The sequence below is a fragment of the Lithobates pipiens genome, unplaced genomic scaffold, assembly GCF_037356315.1.
Source record: "Lithobates pipiens isolate NorthernLeopardFrog02 unplaced genomic scaffold, aLitPip1_a1.2 Scaffold_18, whole genome shotgun sequence".
Lineage (NCBI taxonomy): Eukaryota > Metazoa > Chordata > Amphibia > Anura > Ranidae > Lithobates > Lithobates pipiens.
The window spans coordinates 17,145,696-17,163,404 of NW_027507758.1; positions in this window are offsets into that span (position 1 = coordinate 17,145,696).

Below are 17,709 nucleotides of genomic sequence, written 5' to 3' on the forward strand. Positions count from 1 at the left end.
TCATAAACCGATCATTCCACAAAGGGATTGTTCCCAGCATCCTCAAACAAGGCATCGTCAAACCTCTACTCAAGAAACCAAACCTGGACCCTCAGGATCCAAACAACCGTAGGCCAATTACAAGCCTCAACACCATTTCTAAGATCATAGAGAAAGCTGTAGTACATCAGCTACAACTTCACCTGGATACTCACAAACTCCTGGACCCGCTGCAATCAGGCTTCCGCCCGGGGCATGGAACAGAAACAGCGCTCCTCAAGATTTGGGATGACGCCCTCGAAGCAGCAGATGATGGAGAGCCGTGTCTCCTCGTACTGCTAGACCTAAGTGCAGCGTTTGATACAGTAGATCACAATACTCTACTCGTCCGCCTCACAGACGTAGCCGGAGTCCAAGACATAGATCTCCATTGGTTCGCGTCCTTCTTAGGAAATCGGTCACAGACAGTGAAACTAGGAAAATTCCTCTCCGAAACTCGGGCAGTCACCTGCGGAGTCCCTCAAGGCTCTCCGTTGTCACCCGTTCTCTTCAACATTTACATTCGCCCGCTTCTCCAAATCATCAGATGCTCAGATCTCTGCTTCCACTCTTACGCTGACGACACGCAACTTTATTTCCGGATCAATGGAAAAAAAGATCACCAACAACAACTTGAAAACTGCCTCAAATCAATAGAGGACTGGATGACCACCAACTCCCTCCAGCTGAACCAATCAAAGACAGAGCTTCTTATCTTACACCCAAATCATAAGCCCGCAACCAAAACCTCCTGGTCTCCACCAACCGTCTTTGGGCAGACTATCTCCCCAAAGACCAAAGCGAAGAGTCTCGGGGTTATTTTAGACGCACAAATGTCAATGGATGCGCAAATAGGATCTGTAGTCAGTGGATCTCACCATCTGCTGCGCATGCTTCGCAGACTCATCCCTTTTATCCCAAAGAATGACAAAGCAGTGGTAGTTGGAACAATCATTAATTCAGGACTGGACTACGCAAACTCGCTTTACATAGGATTACCCCAATATCAACTTGCGCGATTACAACTGATCCAAAACACGGCGGCAAGGCTGATAACAGGAAAAAAACCCTGGGAATCCATCTCTCCTTCGCTGAGGAGCTTACATTGGCTAACCGTAAAAAAATCGGATCACGTTCAAGACCCTTTGCCTCACCCACAAATGCGTGCATAGAGAAGCTCCGCAATACCTAATGGAGAAAATAAATCATTACACACCAAACCGCAGTCTTCCATCAGCCAACAAAAACCTCCTCCTCGTGCACAAAGCCCGGTATAAATCCAAGGGTGATCGGAGATTCGCTGTCCAAGGGCCTCTGCTATGGAATTCTCTACCAATCAACATCCGCCTGGAAGAAAATCACCTGGCTTTTAGGAAAAAACTCAAGACCTTCCTCTTTTAGCAGATGATCAAAGCTCGCCACAGCGCCTAGAGGCGATTCAGTTCGCATTGTGCGCTATATAAGTATTTCATTCATTCATTCAGGTGTACACCTCTAAATATATATATATATATATATATATATATATATAGATAGATAGATAGATATAGAGAGAGATAGATGGACTATATGGGTACTATATTTATTAAAAATTTGGAGAGCTATCCAACCTGCACCCGCACAGTCATTCTGTGTAAATGGGGAGAAAATTGCTTGTTACTCATCTATTTTCATCCCAAGTCGAATATTATTCATTTACAAAGAATAGACTGAATCAGGGCAATACTGCATTATGGCCACTAGAAGGAGCTAAGTCTTCATTTCCCATGATTCATCAGTTCCAGCTAGTGGCCAAAAAGCAATATTTTCCTGATTCTCTCATTGAAATAATACCATTTGGCTGGAAGAGAAAATCACCTAATAACATTCAATTTTGCATTGGGAAAATACATTGCTATGGCCACTAGATGGAGCTAGGTCTTCATTTCCTGTAATTTGTCAGCACTATCTAGTGGCCAAAAAAAAAAAGCAATACTTTCCTGATCCACTCTGAATTCATTAATTGAATGAATAATATTTGACCAGAAGAGAAAATAGCCTAAAACTTTCATTTTTGCATCAAGAAAATACTGCATTATGGCCACTAGATGGAGCTAAGTCTTCATTTCCCATGATGCATCAGCTCCATCTACTGACCAAAAAGCAACACTTTTCTGATTCACTCTACTCTTAATGAATGACTAGCATTTGACCAGGAAAGAAAATAGTCTAATAACATTCGATTTTTTTCCCTATTCCCACAAGACAAATGTGCATGGGGATTGTTCTGACGGATACCTCTGTGGATTTTTATTAAATACGTCCCTATGTAACAACTGAAAGTATTAGCCTGTCCTATACCGCCTATACAAGCCCTAAATTAATGGATATTGTTATTATGTGTTATTATTAGTGAGGGTAACCTTCTATTTTTTTGTGCATCCATTCTATTTGCTCCATGTCTCTGGGGGCGTGGCAGGGTGCGTGTCTTTTGTCTCTTTCTTGCCATCTCTGAAAGTTGGGAGGTATGGTTAAATGCTTGTTTATGTCCAGAAGGACCAGGAAAAGCAGGTTTACTTATCCCCATCCTCCACTCCTGCAGGGTCCTTGACAAGTCCACCCAGCCTCTTCTTTCCTATGCTCCAGAAGCCCAACATCATCAAGATCGAAGCATGGTCCATAGCCCTGCATTGGAAAAGAGAAAGCAGAGGAACAGTTTACTGCTGAAGCATGGGGGAAAAGAGACCATGGGGCCCAGTCTTCTAACACAGAGGAGACTGCGGGAGTGGAGGATCAGGTAAGTGAACCTGCTTTTCCTGGTCCTCTTAGACCTAGACTGAGGTAGGCAAGCATTTAACCCTTGCAGTGCAGGGGCAGCCCACTAGGGGGCGCTTTACTTTTCCTGGAGTTGGGTTATTTAACAAATCGTTTAGGCTTGAGGAGTAGAAATAGTAAGTAATAAATACCTTATTCCACACTCCCTCCATCTGCGTGACTGCTCCCATGAAGCCCCCTCTATGATGCTCCCAGACACATTTGCAGGCCAGCCCCCCCCCCCCCTCTTCAATGCAGGATTAATAGCCCTGCATTGTCCATGCTGATACCAAAGGACTGCCCATAGGGAGCGCCAGAGGGAGAAGAGGGCAGAGGCAGAGCCTATTGGAGCAGGGTGTAAGGTAAGCATTGCAACCTCATCAACTCCCCCTAGTGGATGGCAGCATTTAACCCTTGCGAAATTGGGGGTGGGTAGGTTTTGTCCTATTCCTGGAACTGGCCTTTCAAGTCTACTGCTCTGCAGGCTCTTTAAGTATCCGATGTGTCCAAAGGATAAATGTCCTTCCTTCCTTCCTTCCTTTATTTATTTTCTTTCTCTTCCTTTTATTCCTTCCTTCCTTTTTTCCTTCATTCTTTCTTTATTTCTCTTCCTCCTTTCCTTCCTTTCTTCTTTTCCTTTACTTTCCTTTTCTTCTCTTCCTTCCTTCCTTCCTTTTCTTCATTCAGTCTTTCTTTATTTATCTTCCTCCTTTCCTTCCTTCTTTTTCTTTACTTTCCTTTCTTTCTTCCTTTTTCTTTCCTTCCTTTTCTTCTCTTCCTTCCTTGTCTTTCTTTCCTTCCATTTCTTCATTCCTTCCTTTCCCTTCTTCTATTTCTTTATTCCTTCATTTTCTTTTCTTCCCGTTCTTCCTTTTCTTTCCTTCGTTCCTTTTCTTCCATGTCTTCATTTCTTCCTTCTTTTCCTTTACTTTCCTTTCTTTCTTCCTTCCTTTTCCTTTCCTCCCATTTCTTCCTTCCATTTCTTCATTCCTTCCTTTCCTTCTTTCTTTTCTTCCTTTCCTTCCTTCCATTTCTTCATTCCTTCCTTCCATTTCTTCATTCCTTCCTTTCCTTCTTTCTTTTGCTTCCTTCCATTTCTTTATTCCTTCCTTCCATTTCTTCATTCCTTCCTTTCATTTGTTCCTTTCCTTCCATTTCTTCATTCCTTCCTTCCATTTTCTCATCCCTTCCTTTCTTTCCTTCCATTTCTTCATCCCTTCCTTTCTTTTCTTCCCTTCCTTCCTTTCATTTCTTCTTCCATTTCTTCATCCCTTCTTTTCTTTTCTTCCTTTACTTCCTTACTTTTTTTCCCTTTCCTTCCTATCTTCCTTTTATTTTTTTATTTTATTTCCTTTTTTATTTTTTCCTTTCATCCTTCCTTTTTTCCCTTCCTTTCTTTCCTATTTGGCATGGCATTGGCATGCCTCCCCCCCCCCCCCCCCCCACCGCTATTTTACAGTTTCCTAAATGTGAAAAAAACAATGTTGGCATTCTCTGCACAGGCTATTGAAGTGCCCATTATCCCCTGCAGTGAAGTTCTTTCTTCACTTCAAAAGCCGGTGCAAGAATGGTGGGACTTGCAGTTCCATGGCAGCTCTATGATTGGCTAAATCAGCCACTGGTTTCTTCAGGGGCATCGCTTCGAGTGCAGAAAATAACGGTGCAGCACTCCGTCCTGCTAAGGAGTCCTAAATGTTATTTCCATTGTGTTTAATAAAAGCAGAGGTCTGTGTTGCGTAGATCTACAAGGCCTGGATGTGGTCTTGCTCTAATCTATGAGAGTACCATCGTTGGGAAATGTATAGCGATGAGGAATTTGAGAGCAAGCATTGATGTTATAAATAGGTTCTTATTAGACCCCCCCCTACCAGCTGGCGGGGCTGAGTGCGGAGGAAGTTTTGATAAGCGGCTCTATAAAATAATTACATTTCAGCTCCACTCTTATTATAGGGAGTCTATGATTTACAGAAGTGTGAGGTCGCCATCTTGTGGAGGAAGAGTGAAAGCACAGCCGGTGGCACTTCACATCTCTCCATCATCACACTGTGTGTCCCCGGGGGGTGAATGTCACATCAGTGTCACTTCTCTCCGGCTGGCAGAGGCAACAGACAGAGAAAACCTTCTATATAATCTCTGCTGGATGAGAAGAGAAAACCAAAACAAGACAGGAAGAGATACAGAAGAGGCGACAGCGAATATCCCATCCCCTCACTGACAGACACTGAGTGCACCTGTCATAGGAAAACCTGGGGGCTTCCAGTGCACTCCTCTCCTGAAAATGCTGAACCAAATCTCTTCACCACTTTACCTAAACTACCAGCACATGTAAACCTGCAGTACAGCCACACCGAACTCACCTGTACATACAACCCCACCTCCGCGCCAAACTCACCTGTACATACAACCCCACCTTCACACCGAACTCACCTGTACATACAACCCCACCTCCGCACTGAACTCACCTGTACATACAACCCCACCTCCGCACCGAACTCACCTGTACATACAACCCCACCTCCGCACCAAACTCACCTGTACATACAACCCCACCTCCGCACCGAACTCACCTGTACATACAACCCCACCTCCGCACCGAACTCACCTGTACATACAACCCCACCTCCGCACAGAAATCACCAGTACATACAACCCCACCTCCGCACCAAACTCACCTGTACATACAACCCCACCTCCACACCGAACTCACCTGTACATACAACCCCACCTCCGCACCGAACTCACCTGTACATACAACCCCACCTCCGCACCAAACTCACCTGTACATACAACCCCACCTTCACACCGAACTCACCTGTACATACAACCCCACCTCCGCACCGAACTCACCTGTACATACAACCCCACCTCCGCGCCAAACTCACCTGTACATACAACCCCACCTTCACACCGAACTCACCTGTACATACAACCCCACCTCCGCACCGAACTCACCTGTACATACAACCCCACCTCCGCACAGAAATCACCAGTACATACAACCCCAACCTCACACCGAACTCACCTGTACATACAACCCCACCTCCGCACCAAACTCACCTGTACATACAACCCCACCTCCGCGCCAAACTCACCTGTACATACAACCCCACCTTCACACCGAACTCACCTGTACATACAACCCCACCTCCGCACCGAACTCACCTGTACATACAACCCCACCTCCGCACCGAACTCACCTGTACATACAACCCCACCTCCACACCGAACTCACCTGTACATACAACCCCACCTCCGCGCCAAACTCACCTGTACATACAACCCCACCTTCACACCGAACTCACCTGTACATACAACCCCACCTCCGCACCGAACTCACCTGTACATACAACCCCACCTCCGCACCGAACTCACCTGTACATACAACCCCACCTCCACACCGAACTCACCTGTACATACAACCCCACCTCCGCACCGAACTCACCTGTACATACAACCCCACCTCCGCACAGAAATCACCAGTACATACAACCCCAACCTCACACCGAACTCACCTGTACATACAACCCCACCTCCGCACCAAACTCACCTGTACATACAACCCCACCTCCGCACCAAACTCACCTGTACATACAACCCCACCTCCGCACCGAACTCACCTGTACATACAACCCCACCTCCGCACCAAACTCACCTGTACATACAACCCCACCTCCGCACCGAACTCACCTGTACATACAACCCCACCTCCGCACCGAACTCACCTGTACATACAACCCCACCTCCGCACCGAACTCACCTGTACATACAACCCCACCTCCGCACCGAACTCACCTGTACATACAACCCCACCTCCACACCGAACTCACCTGTACATACACCCCCACCTCCGCACCGAACTCACCTGTACATACAACCCCTCCTCCGCACCAAACTCACCTGTACATACAACCCCACCTCCACACCGAACTCACCTGTACATACAACCCCACCTCCGCACCGAACTCACCTGTACATACAACCCCACCTCCGCACAGAAATCACCAGTACATACAACCCCAACCTCACACCGAACTCACCTGTACATACAACCCCACCTCCGCACCAAACTCACCTGTACATACAACCCCACCTCCGCACCGAACTCACCTGTACATACAACCCCACCTCCGCACCGAACTCACCTGTACATACAACCCCACCTCCACACCGAACTCACCTGTACATACAACCCCACCTCCACACCGAACTCACCTGTACATACAACCCCACCTCCACACCGAACTCACCTGTACATACACCCCCACCTCCGCACCGAACTCACCTGTACATACACCCCCACCTCCGCACCGAACTCACCTGTACATACACCCCCACCTCCGCACCAAACTCACTTGTACATACAACCCCACCTTCACACCGAACTCACCTGTACATACAACCCCACCTCCACACCGAACTCACCTGTACATACAACCCCACCTCCACACCGAACTCACCTGTACATACACCCCCACCTCCACACCGAACTCACCTGTACATACACCCCCACCTCCGCACCGAACTCACCTGTACATACAACCCCACCTCCACACCGAACTCACCTGTACATACAACCCCACCTCCACACCGAACTCACCTGTACATACAACCCCACCTCCACACCAAACTCACCTGTATATACACCCCCACCTCCGCACCAAACTCACCTGTACATACAACCCCACCTCACACCGAACTCACCTGTACATACACCCCCACCTCCGCACCAAACTCACCTGTACATACAACCCCACCTTCACACCGAACTCACCTGTACATACAACCCCACCTCCACACCGAACTCACCTGTACATACAACCCCACCTCCACACCGAACTCACCTGTACATACAACCCCACCTCCACACCGAACTCACCTGTACATACAACCCCACCTCCGCACCAAACTCACCTGTACATGTAACTCCACCTCTGCACCTAATTCACCTGTACATACAACCCCCATCTCTGCATCTAATTCACCTGTACATACAACCCCCATCTCTGCATCTAACTCACCTGTACATACAACCCCACCCCTGTACCTTACTCACCTTTACATACAACCCCACCCCTGTACTTTACTCACCTGTACATACAACCCCACCTCCACACCGAACTCACCTGTACATACACCCCCACCTCCGCACCGAACTCACCTGTACATACACCCCCACCTCCGCACCAAACTCACTTGTACATACAACCCCACCTTCACACCGAACTCACCTGTACATACAACCCCACCTCCACACCGAACTCACCTGTACATACAACCCCACCTCCACACCGAACTCACCTGTACATACACCCCCACCTCCACACCGAACTCACCTGTACATACACCCCCACCTCCGCACCGAACTCACCTGTACATACAACCCCACCTCCACACCGAACTCACCTGTACATACAACCCCACCTCCACACCGAACTCACCTGTACATACAACCCCACCTCCACACCGAACTCACCTGTACATACAACCCCACCTCCACACCGAACTCACCTGTACATACAACCCCACCTCCACACCAAACTCACCTGTATATACACCCCCACCTCCGCACCAAACTCACCTGTACATACAACCCCACCTCACACCGAACTCACCTGTACATACACCCCCACCTCCGCACCAAACTCACCTGTACATACAACCCCACCTTCACACCGAACTCACCTGTACATACAACCCCACCTCCACACCGAACTCACCTGTACATACAACCCCACCTCCACACCGAACTCACCTGTACATACAACCCCACCTCCACACCGAACTCACCTGTACATACAACCCCACCTCCGCACCAAACTCACCTGTACATGTAACTCCACCTCTGCACCTAATTCACCTGTACATACAACCCCCATCTCTGCATCTAATTCACCTGTACATACAACCCCCATCTCTGCATCTAACTCACCTGTACATACAACCCCACCCCTGTACCTTACTCACCTTTACATACAACCCCACCTCTGCACATTACACACCTGTACATATAACTCCACCTCGGCACCTAGCTCACCTGTACATACAACCCCAGCTGCACACCTAACTCATCTGTACATACAACTCCACCTCTGCACCTAACTAATGCCCCGTACACACGTTCCGATTATCGTAAGACCGATCGTTCACATTTTGTTGTATACAACTAAGATTGAATACAACAGTGCAAAATGTGTGTAAGACTTTTGTCGTACGATTCTGGAAAAATCTTCCGTCGTGCGTAGCTACGTATTTTAAATGATGTCAAATACGTGTGACCTGTGTGTCCTTCTGGTTTATTTTCATGTTTCCGATCATGCGTGGTGTTTGTCGAATGACTTTTATCGGACGCATACTGTACTGACTACACGACTGTCGTACGATGGGCTGTCATCCGACCAAAGTTTTCCTGTTTGTTCCTTCGGATTTAGTTGGACGGACTGTCGTGATCGGCTGTCGAAAGCTGCGTACTAACGATCAGATTATCGAACGATCTGTCCGAAAGCGACTTTTGTGGTCCGATAATCGGAACGTGTGTACGGGGCATAACTTGTACATACAACCCCACCTCCGCACCTAACTCACCTGTACATATAACTCCACCTCCACACCTAACTAACCTGTACATACAACCCCACCTCTGCACCTAACTCACCAGCACATATAATCCCTCTCCGCACCTAACCCACCTGTATATTTAACCCCACCTCCTCACCTAACCCCCCAGCGCATACAGAATAACTCCCCCACCTTTTATCCTCTCTCCTCCAGGAGAAGCTCTTTGGCTGCCCACTTGTAGAAGATAATGGTGGCAGAGGGGCATTTTGCTAGGTAGGTCCCAGGAACGGGAGCTGGCCGCACCCATGACCTTTGCTGTCAGTCTACCAACATCACAGCGGCCACATTGTCTGTACAATGGATGACCCTCCATATAGGAGGATGAGAAAACCATCATGAATGGCAGAACCATCTCCCCCTGACCGCACTTCTGATCTGCAAATCTCGTCTGCTATCGGGGCTGTGACCGCAATCCCAAACCTTTATCACTGAGCTACCACGTGATATTTCCAGCACAGCGAGGGGTGGAGACTTGTTCACGGAACTAACAGGAATATATTTTCCTCCGACTGTATAATATACAGTGTATAATATCAGCCATAACATTATGACCACTGACAGGTAAGGGTGAATAACACTGATTATCTCACTACAAAGTGGTTGGGATATATTAGGCAGCAAGTGAACATGTTGTCCCTGAAGTTGAAAGCAAGTGAACATGTTGTCCCTGAAGTTGAAAGCAAGTGAACATGTTGTCCCTGAAGTTGAAAGCAAGTGAACATGTTGTCCCTGAAGTTGAAAGCAAGTGAACAGGTTGTCCCTGAAGTTGAAAGCAAGTGAACAAGTTGTCCCTGAAGTTGAAAGCAAGTGAACAGGTTGTCCCTGAAGTTGAAAGCAAGTGAACATGTTGTCCCTGAAGTTGAAAGCAAGTGAACAGGTTGTCCCTGAAGTTGAAAGCAGGAAAAAAGTGGACATCACAGTTTGTTGTGTATGGGGCTGCGTAGTCACTGACCGGTCAGGGTGTCCATGTCGACCCGTGTCAACAGCCAAAAGCATCTACAATGGGCACGTGAGCATCAGAACCGGAGCATGCAGCAATGGAAGAAGGTGGCCTGGTCTGACGGACCACGTTTTCTTTTACATCATGTGGATAGCTGGGCGTGTGTGAGTATGGGAAGAAGGCAAGCCAGAGGAGGCTCGTCATAGTAGCTCCGCATATGAGTTTAGTGCCAAGGGGTGGCGGTACCATTGGGGGGGTCCACAGTACCACTGCATTCCAGATGGAAAAAAAAAGTCCTGAGTAGGACTATACTGAACGCTTCACACTGGGCTTGAGGGATGAAAACCCTGACCAGAAGAGCTTGCAATCTTGCAGCAAAGGTTATTGGGGCGAGTTGGAACTCGTGACCCCCTGTGGCTATAACCTGTGATAAATGATGGAAGATTTGTTATATCTCATTATTATTATTATTACTGGCCCAGAGGTCACTATGACAAACACTGGTAGGGAGCAGATACAAAGCAGAATCCTTGGTGTGGTGTGACTGCCCCCTGGTGGTGATTGTAAAGTAATGACTCCTACACGTTTCCATTCAGTCACAATATTCAGAAGGTGCGAGTACGCATTCTCGGGGATGGAATCTTTGAAAAAAATATAAATAAATAATCTACAGCTGTGGGCAAAAGTTTTGTGAATGAAACAAATGATTCAATGATTTGCACTGATAGGTGGCACTGAATGGCACTAAGAGGTGGCACTGAAAAGCACTAAGAGGCAGCACTGATAGGTGGTACTCATAGGTGGCACTGATGAGAACTGATTGACAGCACTAAAGGCCACTGATAGGTGGCACTGGTGGACACTGATAGGTGGCACTGCTTAGCAGTACTGGTGGGCACTGGAAGGTGGCACCGGTGGGCACTGCTTAGCAGTAGGGATGGGCTCGATGTTTGAGTCGAACATTAGCTGTTCGTTGTTTGTAGACATATGGGGCACTCGCTGCAAGTTCGCTCGCGGCGGAGTGCCCCATAATGCACTGTGAGATCGCAGTGTATTGACGACTGGCGACTGGCCAAAGCATGCACCTGACCTGCATGCTTTGGCCATTCACAGCGTGATGTCCTGTGAGATCCATGATTGCAGAGTACAGTGCAGAATATCTAGTGCAGTCCATGTGGTATATATAAAATACAGTGCAAAGTATACACTACCGTTCAAAAGTTTGGGGTCACATTGAAATGTCCTTATTTTTGAAGGAAAAGCACTGTACTTTTCAATGAAGCTAACTTTAAACTAGTCCTAACTTTAAACAAATATACTCTATACATTGCTAATGTGGTAAATGACTATTCTAACTGCAAATGTCTAGTTTTTGGTGCAATATCTACATAGGTGTATAGAGGCCCATTTCCAGCAACTATCACTCCAGTGTTCTAATGGTACAATGTGTTTGCTCATTGGCTCAGAAGGCTAATTGATGATTAGCAAACCCTTGTGCAATCATGTTCACACATCTAAAAACAGTCTAGCTCCTTCCAGAAGCTACAAAACTGACCTTCCTGTGAGCAGATTGAGTTTCTGGAGCATCACATTTGTGGGGTCAATTAAACGCTCAAAATGGCCAGAAAAAGAGAACTTTCATCTGAAACTCGACAGTCTATTCTTGTTCTTAGAAATGAAGGCTATTCCATGCGAGAAATTGCAAAGAAATTGAAGATTTCCTACAACGGTGTGTACTACTCCCTTCAGAGGACAGCACAAACAGGCTCTAACCAGAGTAGAAAAAGAAGTGGGAGGCCGCGTTGCACAACTAAGCAAGAAGATAAGCACATTAGAGTCTCTAGTTTGAGAAACAGACGCCTCACAGGTCCCCAACTGGCATCTTCATTAAATAGTACCCGCAAAACACCAGTGTCAACATCTACAGTGAAGAGGCGGCTGCGGGATTTTGGGCTTCAGGGCAGAGTGGCAAAGAAAAAGCCATATCTGAGACTGGCCAATAAGAACAATGACCCTAAACACACCTCCAAATTGTGCAAGAACTATTTACAGCAGAAGCAGGCAGCTGGTATTCTATCGGTAATGGAGTGGCCAGCACAGTCACCAGATCTGAACCCCATTGAGCTGTTGTGGGAGCAGCTTGACCGTATGGTACGCCAGAAGTGCCCATCCAACCAATCCAACTTGTGGGAGCTGCTTCTAGAAGCGTGGGGTGCAATTTCTCCAGCCTACCTCAATAAATTAACAGCTAGAATGCCAAAGGTGTGCAATGCTGTAATTGCTGCAAAAGGAGGATTCTTTGACGAAAGCAAAGTTTGATGTAAAAACAATGTTATTTCAAATACAAATCATTATTTCTAACCTTGTCAATGTCTTGACTCTATTTTCTATTCATTTCACAACGTATGGTGGTGAATAAGTGTGACTTTTCATGGAAAACACAAAATTGTTTGGGTGACCCCAAACTTTTGAACGGTAGTGTATATATACAGTCAGTGTAGTATACAAAATACAGTTCAGAGTATACAGTATAGTGCAGTCAGTGTAGTATATATATATAATACAGTCCAGAGCAGTGCCGGGACAAGGTCATTCGCTGTTCAGGGCAAAGATGAAAAACTGTGCCTACAGACGATGGGATCTATACTAATGCATCAGTGACAGTGCATTAACCCCCTTCCTGCTGCATATTACCAATACCATTGCTAATTAAGCAAACTCCCCTCAGAGACTGCAGACATGATATAAGACAGGAGATGGTTAGAGACTGAGGACATGATACAAGAGATCAATGCAGTCTCACCAGTGCCCATCAAATGAAGCCTACTGCTGTGCCCATCAATGCCACCTAACTGTGCCCATAATCGCAGTCTCTCTCTGCCCATAATTGCAGCCTCACTGTGCCCATCAATGCAGCCTCTCGGTGCCCATAATCGCAGCCTCTCTGCCCATAATTGCAGCCTCACTGTGCCCATCAATGCAGCCTCTCGGTGCCCATAATCGCAGCCTCACTGTGCCCATAATCGCAGCCTCTCTGTGCCCATAATTGCAGCCTCATTGTGCCCATCAATGCCGCCTCACTGTGCCCATAATCGCTGCCTCTCTGTGTACATAATAGCAGCCTCTCTGTGTCCATAATTGCAGCCTCTTTGTGCCCATAATCGCAGCCTCTCTATCTCTGTGCCCATAATCACAGCCTCTCTGTACCCATAATAGCAGCCTCTCTGTGACCATAATCACTGCCTCTCTGTGACTATCAATGCTGCCTCTCTGTGCCCATAATCGCAGCCTCTCTGTGCCCTTAATAGCAGCCTCTGTGTGCCCATAATCACAGCCTCTTTGTGCCCATAATCGCAGCCTCTCTATCACTGTGCCCATAATCACAGCCTCTCTGTGCCCATAATAGCAGCCTCTCTGTGCCCATAATGACAGCCTCTTTGTGCCCATCAATGCTGCCTCTCTGTGCCCATAATTGCAGCCTCTCTATCTCTATGCCCATAATCGCAGCCTCTCTGTGCCCATAATAGAAGCCTCTCTGTGCCCATAATCGCAGCCTCTCTATGCCCATAATCGCAGCCTCACTTTGCCTATGAATGCAGACTCACAATAGTCTGCCCTGGATCACACAGCGGACATCTACCGCAGCACTGTGTGTCGCATAGCTGGGTTTGTGTGTGTGTGTTCGGTGGTGCCGTAACAAGGTCCCGCCCCCCTAGACTGACTAGTGTGATAGGTAGAACACAGATTCAATCTGCTACCAAATGAGCCAGTCTAGGGGGGCGGGACCTTTTTATGGCGCCGCCGAACACACACACAGACCCAACTCCCTGACACACAGCGCTGCCGGCACTGTGTGACAAACAAGAGGAGGAGGTGGGAGGGGAGTGTTGTGGCCTCTACTGCACCCCCTTTCCTCCAGTAAATGATTCTGCCCAGGGCATCCGCCCCTTCTGCCCACCCCTGGTACTGGCCCTGGTTCAGAGTATAAAGTGGACTCCGTGTAGTATATAGAATACATTGCAAAGTTTACAGTGCCATCAGTATAGTACATATAATACATTGCAAGGTATATAGTGCTGTCATTGTAGTATATATATATAATACAGTGGAGAATATATAGTGAAGTCGGTGTAATATATATAATACAGTGCAGGGTACATAGTGCAGTGCAGAGTATATAATACAGTATATTGAAGTGGTTAAGGGGAACCCTATGACAGAATTAAGAAAATAAATGGCGTAGGTTCCCCCCCAAAATCCATACCAGGCCCTTATCCAAGAATGCAGCGTGGCAGGCCAGAAAAGTGAGGGGACAAGCGAGTGCCTCCCCCATACCAGGCCACTTGCCCTCAACATGGGGAGAGTGCGTTGGGTGCCCCCCAAATCACCTTGTCCCCATGTCGATGGGGAGAAGGGCCCCTTTCCCGACAACCCTGGCCGGTGGTGGTCGGGGTCTGCGGGCAGGGGACTTATCCAAATCTGGAAGCCCTCTTTAACAAGGGGGCCCCCAGATCCCACCCCCCCCCCATGTGACTGGGTATCAGGTACATTGTACCCCTACCCATTCACTAAAAAACTTTTAAGCAAAAACTACCAGAGACGGTTTTTGACATTTCCTTTATTAAAAAAAAAAGTGTCCCACATCTATCTTCAATCACGCCACCCGACAGACCCCAACATTTTTTTTAAAATAAGCCCCGCCTCAATGGGAGGCCCCCCCGGCGACTGCTGTCTCTTGGTTTTGACAGCTATTATATACTCAAGGGCAGGGCCACCCAGTAACGCATCATGTGAGGTCAGAGGGGTGAGGTCATCCAGTTACGTCAGCGGGTGGCCCCACCTTTGCTTATATAAGAGCTGTCAAAGAGAAAAGACAGCAGTCGCCAGGAGGCCTCCCATGGAGGCAGAGTTTTTCTCGGTTTCTCTATTTTTCGGTTCCGTGGGGCAGCATGATTGACGGGGGATGTACATTGCGGGACTTTTTTTTTTCCTCCTGTGGTTTTTACTTATTGACACTTTTTTTGGTGAATGGGTAGGGGTACAATGTACCCAATATCCATTCACATGGGGGGGCTGGGATCTGGGGGGCCCCCTTGTAAAAGAGTGCTTCCAGGTTCTGATAAGCCCCCCGCTGCAGACCCCGACAACCACCGGCCAGGGTTGTCGGTAAGAGGCCCTGTCCCCATCAACATGGGAAGACAGTGCTTTGGGGTACACCTCAAGCACCCTCCCCATGTTGAGGGAATGTGGCCTGGAATGGTTCAGAAGGGGGGGGTCACTCCGACCTGTCAGACTTCATGCTCGGATAAGGGTCTGGTATGGATTTTGGGGGGGGGGGGGCATGCCAATTTTTTGTTGTAATTTTGACGTGGAGTTCCCCTTAAAATCCATACCAGACCTGTAGAGCCTGGTATGGACCGGGGGCTCGGGAACCCACGCTGTTTTTTACATTGTTTTTTCATCTATATTGGCGGGAGCCGGCAATACATTACAGCCACAAGAAATTTTCAATTACATTTTTTTCCTTTAGAAATGTCACTATTGCTGCAGCACTGTTCTACACATTGCACATATGCGCCACTTTACAGGCAGACTAAGGGTACCCCCCAGGCATGATATTTAAAGGAATATTTCATTTTTATTGTTTCACTTTAAGCATCATTAAAATTGCTCCTCCAGAAAAAAATTATTGATTTAAAAACTTTTTTTTGCATTGATACATGTCCCTTGCGTGAGGAAAAATAAAAGCCGTTTTCTGTTTACATCATGTGATCAGCTGTTATTGGCTGACAGCTTATCACGTGGTAAAGAGCCAGGATCACCCTTTACTCCGATCTTTGATCAGCCGAGTCCCAAGTACTTGGTGATCACAGAGTGTGCCACCTGAGCGTATTTCGGCTACATAGCGGGCATCAAGTGGTTACGTTTATGCAAAGAGTCAATATTTGCAGCTTTGACTGTTCTTTTTCAAGACCTCTGCAATTCTCCATGGCATGATGTCAATCAACTTCTGAGCCACATCCTGACTGATGGCAGCCCATACTTGCATGATCAATGCTTGGATGTTTGTCACAATTTGTGGGGGTGGGGGGGTTTGTTCACTCGTCTCTTGAGAATTGACCAATGGGATTAAGGTCTGGGGAGTTTTCTGGCCATGGACCCAAAATTTCGATGTTTTGTTCCCCAAGCCACTTAGTTATCACTTTTGCCTTATGGCAAGGTGCTCCATCATGCTGGAAAAGGCATCGCTCCTCACCAAACTGTTCTTGGATGGTTGGGAGAAGTTGCTCTCGGAGGATGTTTTTGGACCATTCTTTATTCATGGATGTGTTCTTAGGCAAAATTGTGAGCAACCCCACACATGAATGGTCTCAGGATACTTTACTGTTGATATGACACAGGACTGATGGTAGCGCTTACCTTTTCTTCTCCGGACAAGGTTTTGCCAAATGACACAATCGAAACGGGGATTCATCAGAGAAAATGACTTTACCCCAGTCTTCAGCAGTCCAATCCCTGAACCTTTTGCAGAATATCAGTCTGCCCCTGATATTTTTCCTGGAGAGAAGTTGCTTCTTTGCTGCCCTTCTTGGCACCAGGCCATCCTCCAAAAGTCTTCTCCTCACTGTGCGTGCCGATGTTCTCACACCTGCCTCCTGCCATTCCTGAGCAAGGTCTGCACTGGTGGAGCCCCGATCCTGCAGCTGAATCAAGTACAGGAGCCGGTCCTATCGCTTGCTGGACTTTCTAAGGCGCCCTGAAGCCTTCTTCACAACCATTGAACCTCTCTCCTTGAAGTTCTCGATGATCCCATAAATCAGGGATATGCAATTAGCGGACCTCCAGCTGTTGCAGATCTACAACTCCCATGGGGCATAGCAAGACTCTGACAGCCACAAACATGACACCCAGAGGCAGAGGCATGATGGGAATTGTAGTTTTGCAACAGCTGGAGGTCCGCTAATTGCATATCCTTGCGATAAATGGTTGATTTAGGTGCAATCTTAGTATCTTAGTAGCAGCAATATCTTTGCCTGTGAATCCCTTTTTGTGCAAGGCAATGATGACTGCACGTGTTTCCTTGTAGGTAACCATGTTTAACAGAGGAATGCAATGATTTCAAGCACCACCCTCCTTTTAAAGCTTCCAGTCTGTTATTCTAACTCAATCACTACTATAGAGTGTAGGGTACACATTACGTTCACATTATGTTGAAGATTACATAGTCCCAACCCCTGGACCCTACACATTATGTTGAATAATACATAGTCCCGACCCCTGGACCCTACACATTATGTTGAAGAATACATAGTCCCGACCCCTGGACCCTACACATTATGTTG